The following is an 18,852-nucleotide window of genomic DNA, read 5'->3' as shown; positions in this document are numbered from 1 at the left end:
TCACAGCCCTCAGAAATCAGGTCTAGATCTGTCTAATCTAAGTAAGGCCACTGCTCACCCTATTTGCAACAAACAAGCGACTTACATAAAAATTATTTTTGACAGAGATGAAAACAGAAATCAAGCCTTACACAGATCAAAGCCAGCCCTCAAGAACAGAAATTAAAAATATTTCTTCCCAAAGCTATCCCATTTCAGAAGAGCAGAATGCTTTTTGCTCCCAGTACTGCAAGGAGACACTAAGACTTTTCATAGCAAGAACCATATATTATGAGGGTACTTTTAATGCTCTGTTTCAGAGACCAATATAGTAGATAGTGTTTTTTCTGCTTCAGTCAAGAAGGTACCATGGTTGGGATAAAGGGTTCTGTTTTGACAACCAGGGAGTGGCAGTAAGCATGCACAGGAAAACAAGGTCTTGACATTTCCTTGGAAGTTCTTTGAAATGCTTCAGAGAAGAAAACAAAGAGAGAAAATATTATATCCTAGGCAAAACATTATTCTGTTCAAAGCCAACGAATATTTGATGGACAAGGAACCTCCTCCTGCTCTTCCATCCAGTCTGCTCAAGTACTGGGAATTCTCTTTCCCACAAAATGGTTTAATGGGGCCATCAGATAGCTTGAGCACCTGATTTAAAATGGATACATTCCTCTCAGCTGTGCAATCCTATAGGACTGTGTGACAGGAACTTTTGAATCCTGCTTCCCCACCAACCTTTATCCAGCCCCTCAATAATCAGCTAGTTAAAGGAGGTAGTTAAGAGGCAAGAGCCATCACATAGTTCAGGAATGCAGAAGACAGACACAAATGCTGAGAAGGAAGGATGCAATACTTGTAAGCTCAAACAAATTAAATTGCTATTTTGACAATGATAAGGGAAAGAATAATTCCAAGAGGGAATGTATTTCTTTTTTGAAAGGAATAAACCTTCCCTTTAACAGCATTACAGTATTCCAATACTGTCCCCCAAACCAACAAGAATTATCTATTAACAGCATTAGTTTCATATTTAAAATCACACACAATACCAAGATAATACAAGCTTAACTACCAAGATAATATTAGCATAATGCAATTCAATACCCTCTATCTCTGCCAAAGCAGTTAACTACACCTCTATGTACAATGTTACACGTTTTATTCCCTTGAAGGCAGCTTACACGTGTATTTCCAAGTCTAAGGTGCAGGAAAAGAATGAAATGCTAATTTCCATGCTTCACAAAGTAAATGGAGCCAGGCAGCAATAGCTCAGAAGCTGTAACTGAACAAAGACGTATGTCCCAACCTACCCATAGAGGAAGAGTGCGTCCCTGGGGCACGTTCCATCTGTGACGCTCACTTTCAGAAGGAAGAACACTGCAGGCTTTCCCATTTAGACTCCCTACAGGAGCAGCTGTAAGAGCAATTGCCAGCACATGCTTCCAACCATGTGCAATGCTAAAACGGGCAGATGGAGGAACCTCGTGCCCTGCACTTCCAATCCTTTACTGAGTATCCAAAAACAGCTGTCACAGATACAAATCACTCAACTTCAGCAGGTACAGTGTAGTTACAACTAGAGTCTTTAACTTATAAAAACTATGATTTGTCCAAGAAATCTTATAAATGAACATGTAGGAAAGTAAAATTGTATTGATTTCAGGGTTTCTGTTCTGAAACTGTAAAGCGAAAGCCCGTGTAATACTGATTTTAATGACAGCAACAAGCATGCAGAGCCTCTAATCTCAAAACCAGTTTGGCAGAAGAAAGATTTGGTAAGCTTTCCCATGAGAAAGGACTTCATTCCTTCATTTTGCAACCCTCAACAGAATTCAGAGAAGGATGAGCTGTCCTCTTTCTGATGATCACAACCTGAGAAAAAATACCATATGCCAGCAGTTCTTATTACAGTGGCACATTTTACACTCCCATGACAGCTTCTAGAACATCTGTGAAATTCAAAACTTTGGTTTTTTCATATCCAAATCGTCTGCAACAGACATGGAATATGAAATTAGGGCTTGTAACTCCAGAAGTGCTATTAACTTCATAAAATCCAGATTAAAAGTGAATAGCCAGCTAGATATTTCAAAGCCATTTATAAGCACCAAACTGTAAAGTAACTGAGACACCCATCAAAACCACCTAACCAAGATGAGCACACAAACATTCCAGCTACAGCATGAAGCAATAAGCAATTTCCACCCCATGAGAAAAGCACTATGCCAACACTTCACATACAATGAGAATTGACTGTTCCCAAAATGTTAATAAGTATAATTAACCTTCTAACCCTGTCTTTGGCCTTGAACATTAAACCTGAATTCATCTTGAAAACCAATTAAAATGCTAAGCAGTCTGTCTACTTTGGGATGGGAGAACAGCACTCAAAAAAAAGCATAGCACAATTGTCTCAGACACGTTCAAGGATCTGTTAGCTGTTTTAGTAAAACTTGTAATTCATAAATCCCATTTTAACAAGAACTGAAAAATTCTTCAATTGTTCATGAAGATCCTGAAACATTTCAGTTTTATGAAGGCAAAATTGAAGGTTTAACAGAAAAAAGTAGCCACAGGGAAGAAAGACAGAGATGATCTAGGTGAGCTATGAAGTTTGATTTTGCATTTTCATGATATCTTTAACGACAGATATTAATTGTATAGTATAGTTTGCAAAAAGCTTAACTTTTCTCTCTCTCATTCATTCTGCCTTTTAAATTGACTACTCATGAGGAAATTTACTTATCATTTATGTCACCCAACCTGCTTTTTTATGTCTGCCATTTTGAAATTAGCAGAACAACTTAGGCACAAGGAGATAGAACTCTCACTTTTCTAACTTTTTCTTTCCAACATGATAGATATTTCCTCTTATGAAAAAAAACTCCATGCCTACTTGCTATGAAATTTAGATGCATGTGACTCTGTGATGATCACATTTATTTTCATAACCTTACTTGTTCAACAGAAGGAAAAGCAGGTAAAATGATTTCTGATTCTCTAGTGAATCTGAGCTGATGAGTACCATTTTATAGTTACTATTCAGTTTTAACATCAAATTTCTTTTTTCCACTGATATATTCCAGTATTATATTTTAGCATAACTTCATTCACTATTGGAGTTCAGAGTGGCATTAATTACTTGTTCTTCCTCATTTTTAGAATTTATTTTTAAATACACACAATATATCTGCTTAACAGGCATCTGGTCGTGTATTTCAACAATCTTAAACTGGCTCTTCATTTTGAAACTTCATTATGAAGTGGTTGCAAATCAGAATCATCTTCATGTCATATTTCAGGCCTTGAACTTCCAAGGAGTTCTCTCGATGCTGTTGGGTTATCCCTGACAGTGCTGTAGATGGCAGTATTTCACAGAGCTCACCTCCTGCCCTAACCTGGGGCTAAGGACTGCAATACAGGAAATACACTGTAAGGATGCTTCGACAATCTTCAGGCACTTACACAACATACCATACACAGTAAGAACTGCTTTAATTTGAAAAGGAACCTCCTCAGGTGACTAAAGAAATTTACCACAATGCAAGTCAAACAAAAACATTAAAGTTTACCACAGGTGAGATCATCCTTAAAACAGAGATCCACAAGAAATAGTTCCCATGTATGGGATTTGAGCACACTCAGACATTTCATTTCAGATTACCAAAAGAAAAATCAATTTTTCCATAGTAACCTCATATTTCTGACTAGAAAGTGCTGTTCTACAGGTGTACATCTGGATCACCTGGGCTTTCATTTTACTTGAAATTGAGGCACTTCCAGGAAATAACTGCTTGCACAGAAAACATCTCAGTTTTGCACTAAAATATAGTTCTAGTCTGACAGCAACACACTTCACAAGCAGAACCCCCCAAAAGCAGTCACTTTTGTCTGGAAGCTGACTGTTCACATCATGGCATGCATGGCACGAGCTTCAAAGGAATGAACTACTACTCACTCCTGGAAAACATAAGTAACATGAATCCAAGTATATATATTCCTTTGACTTCCAATTCCCTCTCTTCCTAAAATTTTAGCAGGAGTTGACAAAAGCAAAGTACACTATATCCTATTGCTACAACTCTGTGTTCTGCTGCACGTGCCAGAAGCAGACTGAGGACCAAGCTGTGCAAATCCCATGCCACCATGATGGCAGGATCACATTATTTCATAATGGGTAGAAAAATGACTCCATCACTAGCAAATCAGTAGCTTTAGGAACCACCTCAACAGCAATTTCACTGCTCCCCCCAGATAAAATCTATCTCCTAGCTGTCAGCCTCATTATGCGCCTCAAACAAAGTACATAACACTAACTCCCAGGACACTGAGTATGCGAGCTTGTCTTTGTAATGCTCACATATCAGAATTCATAGGAGTCCAGCATTTCTGTTCCTTACATGGAAGGGCAGCCTGATGAAGACCAAAATTACTTTCTTTGTTACTCAGCAAAACATTTGCTGGGAACTAGAAGATGCATGAGACACCAGAAACAGTGATGAAAGAAGAGCAGAAGCCAAGACACAATAATATGTCATCCTCATTAGCTCAGGAAACAAAGTCCAAGGTTGTAATGGAGAGACTGATACCACTGCATTCCACCAGAGTATCAGCAGTAGGGCTCCTACAAGTGCTGGTCAGAGCAAATAAATTTATGCTGATAACAACCTCTCTGGACTCAGTAGTGGGAGGAGAGGAGTGTTGCTAATTTTGCTTTACAGCTCATGCTTGCAGTAATTTGTTTGAGGAGGGAGGAGACGTTGACATAAGCACCTGAACTGCAGCTTCTCCCAGACTGTTCTAATAGCATGATCTTTGCAAGGTAAGCAGTAATCTGTCATGCATGGGACTCAAGTAGAGATATTTAAAATTTCACGACTGCAAAATATTCATGCATCATGCAAGTTTCCATCAGTGAACACCTGTATTTTTCTCTAGAGAAAGTGAATCAAAGCACAAAAACACAGAAGAATGCTGCTAGGTTTCTGAATTGCTAAGACAGGCAGGACAGCAGCAAAGAAGAAAAAACAAATATGCTACCATATGCTGAAATAAAATGAGTGAGGTACATGAGGATAAAGATAAAATCTTCATGGACTTAGAAAAAAGCTAGGATGGAGAAAAGATGTTGAGAAGTGTCAGACAATTAGAACCAAAACAGCTAATTACACAAAACCATCACATAAAAGAGGACTACAGCAAGACAAATATGGAGATAAATGGTTTTTTTTTTAATCACGGAACAAATTTCAAGCAAACGTGACCTTGCAACAGGATGTCACCTAAGGCTGCCAGAGCTCAAGTGGGCTTTTGTTCAGTACTGATGGCAACAGCAGCATTGTGTCACAAGAAGAAAAGAGATGCCAAGTGGAGTTGGAAAATTGTACCTATTGGATCTGTGAATGGTAGAAAAACCTCATCATTTCTTTTCTTCCCCCTCACCACTCAATTCTTGGGACCCTTGACACTGGAGAAGGAAGTGAGGCTTCAGTGAGCTCTTTCAGACAGAAAAGTAAAACCCTGATAACACATGCACACCTTCCTTCACTCAGGTCCTTTTTAAGACTTCACACGAAATTCATTTAGCAATTACTTTTTCCTCCTCCACAATTTCCCCTGTCTTGGCTGCCCTGCTGCAGAACACACTGTGCGGATTGCAGGTGGTCAGCTATAGCAAGTTACAAGTCATTAAAACACCATCTGCTCCCTGACCAAAAAAAAACCAACCAATCAAAAAAAACCACACCACCAAAAACCCCTCATAAACCTTTCTTCCTCCATCCAAAAGTTGACAGAGGTGCAAAATCAAACACCATCTCTATGAAGGCACTTAACTATATTCAGAAAACTATTCTATGAGCCAAGAGCTTGCTTCCATAACATTTCCCCAAAACCTTAAAGCCAAATGAATCACAACAGATGCTACTCATTTGGCAAGAAAGACAACCCAAGCCTCTTAAAATCTGCATTTGTAAGATGGAAATATCTGCTAAGCAAGCAGTTTGTTTTAATCACTTACAAGAAACTAACAGTCAGAAAACCCCAACCAAACCATTTCAGTGAAATTCTTAGCTAACACTGGAAACTAATGCATATTTTTAAACCCACAGAGATGTCTACAAAATGCCTACAATGAATCACAGTTCAGATTTACCTGCCATACCACACACGTTTCAGCCATCACTTTTGAACATCATACATTAAAATCAACACCCTCACTCTAATTTCTCTTTCCTCTTTCTGGCCTGCCAGCACAAATGCTTTTTCACATATTAAATTCTCAGAAAGTCAACTGCCAGACAATATTCCACATACAGAATTAAAAGGAAAAACAAATTAAAACTCATTGTCTTCAGTTCTTAAGAACAATACACAATGAAATTACCCTTAACAATGTTCTCTTAAAATGCAACAAGCCATAGCTTCCTGAAGTTTAAAATTAAACCCAAAACTCAGAAGAGCCAGCAGTCTGAGAAGCCCAAACCTCATTGGTACACAGCAATACCAAGTTGTTACAGAAAAATTACTGGTTTCTTTTTCCAAAAGCAGACTAAGGCATCCGATTTTTCTGCTGGATCTTCATGAGCCTGATGCATAATAGACTGTTGCAAGTTCTAAAGAAGAAGACAGGAAGATATGATTTTTAACTGTTCTCAGCATGAGAAACATCATGCTGGTAAATATTTCAGATGCATAATGAATTCTTGTACCTCTTATAAGAGGAAGGAGTCCACAAATCATTATCCAGAATAATTAAAGAACAGAGTTCAGAAATAAATCCATGTAAGGGAACAAAATGAAAATACAGGAAGACAGGCAAAGCTACATCTGCAACATATTTGTCTGAGATTCCTACTGGCAAATATTTAATTTATATAGGATGTAAAGATAAACAATTTCTTCTCTTTTTGAATGAAAGACTACAGGTGACACTTTGAAGCATTCACAGAATACAGCAATTGAAACAGTACAGCTCAATGTTGACTTTTGCCTTATTCTGTTCATGCCTCAATTTCATCTATGCTGCTAATATGGCAATTAATAAGATGGAGATTATTTCAGTATATTTACACTAAGAGATAACACAAGTCCTGTTCATAAGTAGGTTATATTTACAAAAATAATCTATCAATCACTGAGGAAAGTGACTTAAGATAAGCAAAAAAAGCCAGTTTTCTTCATTTCATAAAGAAGGATGAAATGCAATTCAATATTTGATAAAATAAATAATAAAAATGTGCGCATTGAAGTTCTTTTCTGGTCAATTAGTAACAAAAAATAAATATTTAAACTCAATAAATGGTACAGCATGTAGCCATCGATTTGTTACACTTGAAAAATAACCACCACCTATCAGATCCTTAATCTTCTTCTTGACATAATTCGAGTTCTGTTTAGGAAGATGGTAAAAATCAACAATAAGATATAAAAGGAAGCTTCTTAAGTCTGCTGAAGACAGATTTTGTTTATAAGCCAAAAACAGGGGAAAAGTACAAAAGCTTGTTTTAATTCAACAAGGATGTGTCCCTGAACACCAAAGTAGCACAATCTGTAACATGTGATCTGACGGGGACTAGAGCAGAGGTCTTCTACAAATTTAAAAGGAAAGCAAAGCAAAACCACCAAAAACCAAGCCCTCTCAGACCTCATTTCCAGTTCTTAATTTTCTTAAGAAGAAAGTATGTTTCCCTGCTCCAAGCTGACAGCCAAACAGAGCCGATGACACTGAAAAAAACCTGATTATTAAGCTTCAAAGTAAAATATCCTCGTTAGTGCATGGAGAGGAATATTGAGCGGCGTTCTTTGAAGCACTGACAGTAAGTGGGTATAGTTAATATTTAATTGAAGTAGCTGACATGGTACAGATCCATCTGCACACTCTCTCAGGTTTATTTTTCGACAGTTTCTCCTTCACTTTACAGGACAGCTCATTTCTCTCTGTTCTGCATTCTACTTTGATTAGAACGTATCAGCTTTCTGCTCAGTGCTCCTTTGTTTTTGCAGACTTCTTTTTTTAATCAAAGACGAACTTTTTTCATGAAGGAGGAACATTTATTCTTGTTGATGATTTCAGAATTGTTTTAATTCTGTTTACACTCAGTAATTTGTGACCTATTTAAATAGATGGAAATTTCATTTCTGTAGAGGAAACGCTCTCTGCTTGCCAGTATCACAGGCCTCAAGTTCATGCTTTCCTCTGACAACTTTCTACCCCAAGTATTTTAATGTATCTGCTTGCACAAAGGTTTACCCTGCCCATTTTCAAGGCAGCACAGGTTTGTAATGTTTAAGTACATTCCTGTTTGCAAGCTGGAATCAAGGTACAGTTTTTAAAGACAGCAAGCAGTAAATTTTATAGGTAGTTTAGTGTGGGGTCCTTAAATCTATGTACAAAATAAGATCCAAGTGGTGGCTTATTGGCTTCTCTGCACAAAGAGCACATTTTAATTACTGATGAGAAATTATAGAATTGTGATTTCAGCAGAGGAAATATGTATTGTAACATAAATCTTCCAGCCTCCAAGAGATCATAACAGACAGGCAACCAAGACCCTTAGTGTTAGAATTGTAACCTGCAATGTATTGTGCAGATTCAGTTTAGATTTTTTTTTTAAAGACACTAATTGAAGCAGAGATACCTTCAAAGTCTGCAATTTCCATCATACAGATAAGGAAAGTTGCTTTACTTACCCACACCAAAAACTTCTTTTTTTTCTAAAGGAGTCTGCAAATAAAATGAGGGACTGCAGGTCACAGCTACCCTGACTTGTGTTAAGCAGAAGACCTAGCTGGGAGCCCTGCACTGAGAATTGCCAGCTCGCAGTTTACAGGAGGTTATCTCCTTCTAATCTATTGCTAGGACACTCTTTCCTATGCAAATATATACATGCACACATGCAAATCATATTCTACAGGTTTAGCAAGTCCCTGCAGCAAAGCAGATACTTCACAGACCCTGTATCACATCCAAACTGCACACACCTCTAAGTTACATGGCCAAGCATACCACTTAAGAAAAAAATAAACCCTCCTCCAGCTAGTATTCCTCCACAGTGTCTGATCTATCTGGAGAGAATATAAGGGTATCATCATGCCCTCTTCTAAAATTATGATCTCCTGAAAAACTAGATAAAGCCACAATTAGTCAGATGGTGCCTAGAGCTACAAGAAATCAGACAGAAAAATCAGACAGAAAATTCCCTTCAGCACTTTAATGGTTGTTTTTTAGGAGACCAAGGCAGAAGACAGATGGTAAGTATCCAGTGAAATTGGAACAGGTAATGTAGCTGGAACTGCAAACGAAGTAGACAGGATAGATCTCACAAGAAAAAGCAGCAATCCCAGATGTCTATTCCTCAATAAAGCTAACAGAAGGAGGCCCTCACCATCCTATTAACACAGAAAAAAAAAAAAAAAGAAGAGAAACAAAAAGGCTACCTCTACATTGGCAAATCAGATGTTATTAATTAGGAAAGTGATGCAAGTAGTCTTCACTCACAAAAGAAACTCCTCCATTAGTAAAGTGCACGACATCCACTTTAAGTCAGCCAAAAAAGGATGGCCAGATGTTCAGTCACTAAATTAATCTTATCTGCTACTTCAGGAAAGAATTTAACAGTATTCCTCAATCCTCCTTTCCCTCTCCTGCACATTACCATAACTTTCGTGACATTGCTTGAACTAGAAAAATACATTATCAGGGATAAAAATCAGAAGCCAATACAACATTGCAAGGTTCCCCCATAAGAAACAGAAAGAGAAGAACAGCAGATTTCTTATTCAGAGAATCACTCATGATCAGCCATCTAGAGAGCTGGAAAATATGCAAGTCTAAAAGCTAATATTGGTATGGAAATTTCTCCTTGTAGGCCTTGTCCCTTGGCTCCCCAGTACAATACCTAAATGACTTCTCCTGTTGCAGAACCTCTCTTTTTGTCTCCCAAAGTGGAAAGAGTGCATTAAGAATTATGAACATTAAGAGAAGAGAGCATGCCTGCATTATCTTCTGCTGCAGCATAACCAGTTACTCAGCTGTACAGTCATACAGACAATATTTAACATGTTTTCCAAAATTATATTGTCTGGTGTACTATACCCAGAATAAACGTGTGGTGGCTGCATGGTACATGTAACAAATCCACTGAGATGAGTCAAAGCCAAATTTTCCCTCCATGTGGTCCAGTCTACCGTGCAGACTATTAACCAAGTTTAGCTGATGTACAGTATCTCCATGTGCCAATATTGTTCAGAAGGAGAACAAGCTATTAGAAACAATGAACTGACACTGAGTTGATGCCAATTTGTGGCCCAAGTCTACAGAACTTTTACTTTGCAGTTTCCCTCCCAATCACACTAGCTCTTATTTGCCATCTTCAACAAATAAATTCTAAGCTTTTTCTGTATTTAACTCTGCATCTAGACAAAATTTGTTTCCTCTAGACTTGGATTAAACACATTCATAATTACTGAAACACTACTTTTAAAAGGAGCAATAGCTCCTTAGAATGCTCCCTAGTGGCAATAGAAGTGTCACTTCCATGTCTTGCCATTTTCATCTTGTTATTGTTTCAACTGAGAACCACTCCTCTATTTCTAGAACTGGTATACTAGAACACAGTTAACGCTTCCCTTAGGTACTAACCTGATGTCTTTGGCTACTTTAGTCCATATTTATGGAATACAGACTATGCATTAATAAAATCATCATGTTTCAAGTACTTAAAATATATACTCAGTCTTCTCAATAAAAAAAGTCCAGTAATCTTGAGTGTCCAATAGACCCCCAAAAAGTGCAGTACAGCAGCTTCCAAGACATGGAAAAATGACAAACCTAGCATTAGCCATATTAAAATATTCAACTTCCAGCAAAAAAATTAAATTTACATCTACCTATTAGGAGAAAAAGAGCACTTGGTTGAGGTCTCAGGTACTCTTCACCTGAAAATGACCAAGGCCTGAAGCAAAGCTGTTCCAGGGGTTCATGCCATCTCCACCCAGCATCTCTCCTCTGTCATTTACATCTCATTTAGCTCCCAGTTCTATGGAGCCAGTGTTTGGTACAGCACACAAATGCAGTTTCATGTGCAGCAGCCATGGTGTAGGTGGCAAGGAGTCAGCACAACTGACATGTTCCTACACAGGAAGCACAAAGATTATCTGTGCCTGTCTAAAAAGCAGGAGATATACCAATGGTAAGGTGCCCAAGAACAAATAAATGCCTCCATCAAGATGAGCTGCCTCATTTCCATACTGCACATGTGAGGGTGGAGATGAAGAACAAAAAGTTAAGTTCACTCTTCAAAGTCAGGCCCAAGTAACATAGACTGCATTATATGCATTGCCATAACACATCTGTTTAGACCAAAACATTTTCCTTGCATATGTAATTAATTGCACTGCTCTAAATGGAGATCTAAACTGCCTCAGTTCCGTTCAGAGACACAAATAAACTTGGTCTTGTGATTGCTTTCCACTGGAAAAAGTACTGAAAGAAATATCACTCTGATTACATCAAAAGCCTTATAACAGAGCTCTTACTAGACAAAGGTAAAGTTATGCAAGGAAAGACTGGTGACCTTCTACAGCCACGTTAAATACGTGGTTTTGTATTTGTTATGTATTTAGAGTCTCAGACTGAAACTCCAGTGTGTTTCAGTCCTGCTCTCAGACCAGCTCTCCAGCAAGGAACAATAGGAAACCTGCTCTCCTGGTACAGTATGGTGTTGCTGTATGTGAGTCCCACAGTTGACAAACAATGAACTGCAGTTTATGCAGACCCACTGCTTTATGCCTAAACAATATCCTAGCTATCTTTTCTGTAGTAAAGAACAATATTTGACTAATGCAGCATAAAGGTTCACAAGCTGTGCCAAAACCACCACTGCGAATAAACTGCTCCTCTTCTCCTGGCAGCACCAGCATCCCACCACACAAAGAACAAACCCTACCCTGCTCCTCCCAGCACCCGTCCCATGCACATCGCAGGTCTCTCGGGCAGCCACCTCCGAGTGCAAGAACAGCTTGCACAGGGAGTGGCAAACCTGGGATTTATTCTGAAAGCTTCATGTGACTGTGAAGAGTATTTTTCCCTAACTCGTCATACACTCTTACAGAATGCTCATGCCCTGCAGAAACAAACCATGATATGGCCTACTTTAAAGAAAAACAGTGACCCATAGCAGCTATTTATATCAGAACTAAATATGCAAGAATAAAGAAAAATACACTATTTAGTACTGAAACGAGCTTATATCTGTCACCATGTATCCTCATACCAAGTGATCTTTTCTACTACACTTAGAAAACTAAGTTTTCTCAATTCAGTGCCATTTAAATAGTATCTATTCACAGATTTACAGCACTGTCACAATAATTTTTAAAACCTGAAAAGATTGCAAGACCATAAAATAGTTAATATATTAACTAAAAAATTAGATTAATGCAATATTGAAGCAAATACCACCCATATTTTACCTAAAAAGAGTATTGACTTTGCCCATAAAGGATACTTTTTATTACAAGTCTCAAAAGTAATTAGAAAAAAAATTCACACGAAATTTCAAGCAAATGAATTTGCTGTGTACCTGGCCAAGTGTTTCACGAATCTTACTACATCACATTTCACCTTTAGAATAAAGCCAGGAATCTTTTATAATTTGTGAACTTGACACCAACTAAATCTGTAATTTACTTTCACAAATCTTGTCTCAACAATATGACTCTCCTTTTAAGTATTACCATCCAGTTATAAGTAATAAATTGTTTGCCTTAACTCTCCAAATCATCTGTAATAAATACAAGAGCTAAAGAACATTTGTGAGGAAAAAATATGCCAATCACTGAGACATGGCCCTCTTAGGTAGTTTTCTAAGACCTACTGTACATGAGACAAAGCCTGGTTTGGAATGATGCTCCTGCTACTTGAAGAGTCAAGTAAACTGTTCATGGGTGTTATTCATTACTTTGGAGTGGAATGAGAGGCAAAAAGTATCCTTTAATTTATTAAGCCTTAGGAATAGTTAGGAACAGATAAATAACATCCAAGCCGCAGTTAAGTACCCAACTCTGTTTACTAGACCAGCTGCTTAATATCAGCTTTAAACACGAATTCTAAAAAAACCCACTTATTTTCTCATGTGCAATTCCTTAAATAGCTAAAACTGTCAACCAAAAAAAGTCTCTCTACAACACGCATGCTTCCCTGATAATTTTTTTTTCACATACTTAAATGACCAGTATTACACCTGCACTTCCAAGACCAAGTCTATTCAAAAGAAACTCACTGGTCTTTTAAAATAACCTTCAAAATACCATGGTTTCTGTTTGCAGGCAAGAAAAAGATAACTCTGGAAGGAAACATGCTGGTTTTCTTATCTTAACTGAATAGTCACATTAACAGCTTCTGTAGTACTGCAACACAAACACTGGGTGACAGGATTAATGCACTGCAAAACGGCTGAACATACAGATAGCACATGAACTAGCTCAAGCTTAGATGCAACGAGAACTCTTTCAAATGGATGAATGAATCGTTAATAGAAAAAAAAAAAAAAAGAAAGAAAAAAAAAGTAAGATCAGATAAACACATTCCCATATGGTGTCAAAGTCTCTGTAACCTTAAGAACTTCCTGAGAGACAGATGTAGCATTTTTAGTGGATGGTAAATGCTGTACCCTGTACTGAGGGAACAAGTTGAGATGAAACCTCACATCCAAAATTAAGAGTGTGAAGAAAATGAGGATTATTTATTCCTCTCCTAGCACCAGAAGTCCAAGCTATTTCCTCAAAGTGAAAATCTTACTTCCCAAATGCCTCCTACCATCTGTCAAACAGTTTTAGCTGTTCTCAAGAAGCTTCTTATGCTACTATACACGTTACATCTGCAACAGATTTCCTTCTTGTAGAGTACAGATGGGATTAAACACTGTTTTATAACAAATATAGCAAAATACTGCTCCAGATTTCAACTGTGTACAATCCAGAACCAGTTACTCTGAATAAAACACTTTTAACATATCTGCTCCTAATCAGTGGCCTATTATGAGCACTGTTTCCCAAACTTCACTTGCCACATTTATAGAATTCAACACTCTATATAGGCCTTCCTTTCAAAAGCCAACATCAGTCCTCACAACATCAAGCTCCACCACGGTCTGAAATTACCAAAATGAGACAAATCACCAGACAAACATGCAATTTGCTGTTCCCACAAGCTGGACAAGCATATGTTTTAAGACAAAGCTACACAGACAGAGATGCTTCTACTGCATCTAAACCCCACAAGCTGGACAAGCTTATGTTTTAAGACAAAGCTACACAGAGATGCTTCTACTGCATCTAAACTGATGGAGTTCCTTAGGCAGAGAAACCATCTCCTTCAACACAAGCTAATTTATAAATTTATACTTTATAAACAATGCAGATTTTTTAAGTCCAGGGTAAAAATTAGTCCACAAGGCAGCAATAATATATCTCCTCTACTAGTTATCAATACCATGAAGTATTTTTCCAAGTCAGTAACTCATTTTTTCTAATTTCTGATTACTAGACCTTCCAACACTTAGGAAACTTGTGCAAGTCATACTTGTCTCAAGAGAAACAAGAGAGCCTTACAAAGCCCTTCACATTGCTCCAGCTCTAAACTCAGAGGATGACTCTCCACTCTGTATTAGTGGGAGAGGTGCACGTAGCAGAGGGAAGGAAGGGAACTATGTACCAGCTGAAGCTAAACACAGAGGACATCAACTTTGCCCAAAAGACAAGAGAACAGCAAAAGGAATCACTCAGGCAAAATTCAGAGAGTCCTTTACAATGAGTCAAAGGCTTTGGGAAAACCATTTTTTCGTTGTTGTCACGTTTTTTGTTGGGTTGGGGGTTTTTTTAAACAAAACAAATGACCAAGACTGTGCCCATCATTTCTTCTGTCTTAAACAAGATTTATTTCTGAACTATCAACCACCTGTTCTAATAGAAGATAATTGTAACTGCTGTCTAACAAACCAGAAAAGATCAACTAATTCAACATCATCATGACCACATCAGAATACTGAGAGGGGGAAAAAAGAAAGCTAAAAAGTAAATGCAGTTCACTCCGGAAACCATCTAAAGAATCATTTCACACTTAGAAGCAGCATTTTTAACTTCCACACCAATTCACCAAAACAGCCAAGGCGAAGAACCACGCTGTTTCACTCTTCCTGTGAAAACAGTGCCTATACAAATACCTCCCTTAAAAAGCTCTCTGCTACTGCTCCTCTGCTTCCCAACTGTACATCTGCCATAGAAGATCTTCATGAACACCATAGTCTGTTATGAAACACAATTTACCTGACCAAGATGTTCACATTACAGTTCAGAGAATAGGATCACCAACTTCTGTGTTTGTGCTACTTTAATTACATTGCATAGACTGGAGAAAAACCCACACTTGTTGAGAGTAAGATTATGATGTTTTCTACAGCTATCATTATTGCTTCGCTGAAGATCTTTCCTGTTTTCCTTCACAATTCTCTGTTTTGTTGAACAATAAAGAAATGTTCTTCTGTGTTTAATCATAAATTTTAGCAATGTAGAGTTTGATGCATGTTCATTAAAAAGAAACTAAAAACTAAAACAAACCACATTGCCTGGCCATTAGGAAGTTTTAAGTATATGACAATATGTATATTCCCCAACAAATTTATTTTCTATTCTGAAGACCAAGAGACTAAGGGACAAGTCAGTTGACAGACAGCCTAAAGCAACAGGAATTACATAGCACAGGAAGGGAGAAGGGAGAAAAGGGCCTTTAAAAACTCTCCTGCATGCTTCAGGAAACAGAATTTGTGGGAAATGCAGTGGGGAAGCAGGTGGTGAAACAGCAATCAGTGAAGAGATGAAAGCCTAATAACTGACTCGACACAGTTCATTAAAACTTGGCTGAGTATTCTATGCCAAGATTTACTGGACAGAGAGGAGGCTGGAACACAACTTCACAGAATACAAAGTCTGCATAGTTTCTTTACTAGGGAGCTGCACAACCATTTATTTCAAAGTGTAACAGTAGACCAGACAAAAGAAAATGGGTAAGTGCTGCATCGCCTCAGTCCATTCTTGATCACTTCAACAGAATTTAAGAAAAGGCAATCTAAAAATGAGCCATCTTCAACAAACTTCCCTTTCCCCTAAATTATTTTCCTTTCGTTTTTGCATTTTAGTTCTCTTTGAAGCAAAATCTGAGATAATGCAGTAAGCACTATTAAAAACACAGGAGCCCAGAAGTCTTTCTGTCCCAGTTCAGTTCCCCATAAAAAGTGCATGACTCCAACATTGTTTCCTGCAACATCAGAAAATTCCTCCCTGTGTTGTAAAAGCTAACAAACATCAACAAGCATTTATACAACAGAGTTTGAGGTACTCTGGGGGTTTACACATGCAGCAGGGATATGAGCTAGATAGCCCTTTACTAAAAAGTAATTTTTAAACTAATTTGACAAAGCAGTATGTCTAAAAGGAGTTCTTTCCCTGACCCGTGTTAAAACCAGAAAAAGGATTATGTATTGCTAGGTCTAAGCTACATCAGCCTCAAAATATTTGGTCTACTTATAACAGGATTTTTAGGGTCTTTTTTAAGCTAAAGGATTCTAAGATCTTCACAACTCCACAATAAAAAAAATTTTAAAAAAAAAATAAAATTAAAAAAAAAAATAAAAAAAGAGGAGCCAAGGGGTCCACAAGTGACCACAATCACACATCTCTTTTCCCCACAACTAGTTTCAATTCTGAAGTAGACACATCAAATCAGCATCTGGAAAGGAGGGCTCTATGGCCAGGTTTTGGAAAGTTACATAATCACAAAACACGCTACTTCAAAGCTCAGGAGTTTTGACTAAAAACTAGCACTTGGCTAAAACAACAAATTACCTCTGACATTTACAGAGACTTTTAAAACAAAACAGCACACGGAAAAATTCACCAGTCCTTTCTACAGTTACTTGGTAGCCAACAATGCAACTGTGTTCTTCTCACATTTTCCGCATCACTTAAAAGCAGAACTGTATCAACTCTAAACTCTCACTCAACAGAACTGACAAAGACCACGGGAAGCGCTGCTCCTTCCACTTTGTTACTGCCCATTACGCTCACTAACAGCTCAGAACGAACGCCTGTCTTTCCAAAACTTCAAAACTGAGATTGAGAATTAACAAGCATTAGCAGCGCTCTGATTGCATTAACACTCAACAGATCAAACACATTTATATTTCCTATGTTTAAGTTGAAATGATTGAAGTTATGAAAGTTGCCAGATGAAAATCAACTCTTTTTAAAAGGTATCCTGATCTTAGTCGCAACAATTCTGTTTTGGACAGTGGCAGAACAAAACATGTTAGAAGCTACTTCAGTGACACACCGAATTTCTGGCTTTCCGTCTCTCAGGAGAGTTCTCCGGCGCACTGCAATAACACAGTTTGAGAGCGCTACTATTGCAAGCAGCCGTGCGAAGCCCATCCGAGCGATCCCCGAGCGCGCTGAGCCAAACCCCACGGAGTCCAGGCTCTTTCGGCATTGGGCCATTTGCAAGGCCTGCTGAGAGATGCAGCAGCGCGGCTGGCAGCGCCACGGCACTGGGGACAGCAACTAGGCTGCACTCCCCGGGGCACGGCTACAGCGCAAGGTTATTTTCCCGGTGCGAGGGGAAGGAGGTTACCGGCACTCACCGGAGCTACACTCCAACCGCATTTAACGCGACCGCTTCCAACGGCGGCGGCCGGGCCCGGGGTGCGCGCAGGGCACCGCCCGCAGCCGGCCCGTGGCTGCCGAGCCCCCGGTCGCGGTGCCCGGCTCCGCGGGGCGTGCCGGCGGCCCGACACCGCCCCGAGCCGCCGCAGCCCGCTCAGCCTCCCCGCGGGACCCAGCAACACCCACCGGGCCCGGCGCTACCGGAGACCAGGGGCTCCCAGCAACGCCCTCCCGCCCGGCAGCCGCGGGCAGGCGGCGCGCACGGCGGCGCGGCACACGCCCCCCGCCTCCCGTCCGCTGCGGCGGTGCCCCGGAGCCGCCGCTGCCCTCACCTCTGCCCGCAGCAGTCCGGCGGGAGGCGCGGAGGGGCGCCCGGCCAGTGCGGGTCGGCGGCGGCCGGGACCCCTCTCCTGCCCCGCCCGGCCGTCCCCTGCAGGCGCGGGCTCCGCTGCCCCGCCGGCACGGAGCGCTCCCGCCGCTCGGCTCCCGCTGCTGCCGCCGCGGCCCCGCCCGGTCGCCGCCTGATCCGCTCATCCGCCGCGGCGGGAGGCGCGCGCGCAGGCGCGGGCGGAGGCGGCCCCGCCCCGCGGAGCCGCGCGTGGGCAGCGGGAGCCGCCGCAGCGCCGGGAGCGGGCCCGGAGCCGCGGGAGCGATCCGCGCTGTCCCGGGACAAACCCGCGCTGTCTCGAGCGGCCACAGCCCTGCCGCTGGGAGCCACGGGCAGAAGTGGCGCGGCAGCGCTGTGGCATCACCCAGCGCGGAGCCACGGGATAACTTAGGCAGCGGAGAAGTAACAGTGGAAATAAAACGCGGTCTGAAGCACGCCCGGAAAACTGCAAGACGTGGTCTCAGATGAACATCATAACATTGATGTTTTTCTATTTTTTTTTTCCTATCACCTCAAAATGTGACTTCAAGAAGGTCGCAGAATCAATTAGGTTGGAAAAGACCTCTGAGATCATCGGGTCCAACCTCTGACCCAGCAGCACGACGTCAATTAGACCATGGCACTAAGTGTCATATCCAGTCTTTTCCTACACGTCCAGGGGCGGACGGTGGCTCCACCACCTCCCTGTGCAGCCCACTCCCTTGTCCAATCAGCCGGTCTAGGAGAAATCCTTCCTAGGGTCCAACTTAAACCTTTCCTGCTGC

General features: G+C 40.2%; 1 protein-coding gene across 2 annotated transcripts in view; it reads right to left on the bottom strand.

The window, feature by feature from the left end:
• OSBPL8 (oxysterol binding protein like 8) overlaps positions 1-18,117 on the bottom strand; it is an 80,102-nt gene extending 61,985 nt beyond the window's left edge. For both annotated transcript variants that reach the window (XM_033057770.2, XM_033057772.2), the window contains exon 1: positions 18,033-18,117. The gene's annotated coding sequence lies outside the window, so the exon portion shown is untranslated. The remainder of the gene's footprint in view (positions 1-18,032) is intronic.
• Positions 18,118-18,852: the final 735 nt, after the last annotated feature.

This window comes from Catharus ustulatus, chromosome 4 (genome assembly GCF_009819885.2).
Source record: "Catharus ustulatus isolate bCatUst1 chromosome 4, bCatUst1.pri.v2, whole genome shotgun sequence".
NCBI classification, from domain to species: Eukaryota; Metazoa; Chordata; class Aves; order Passeriformes; family Turdidae; genus Catharus; species Catharus ustulatus.
This window is presented reverse-complemented; position numbering and strand designations above follow the sequence as displayed.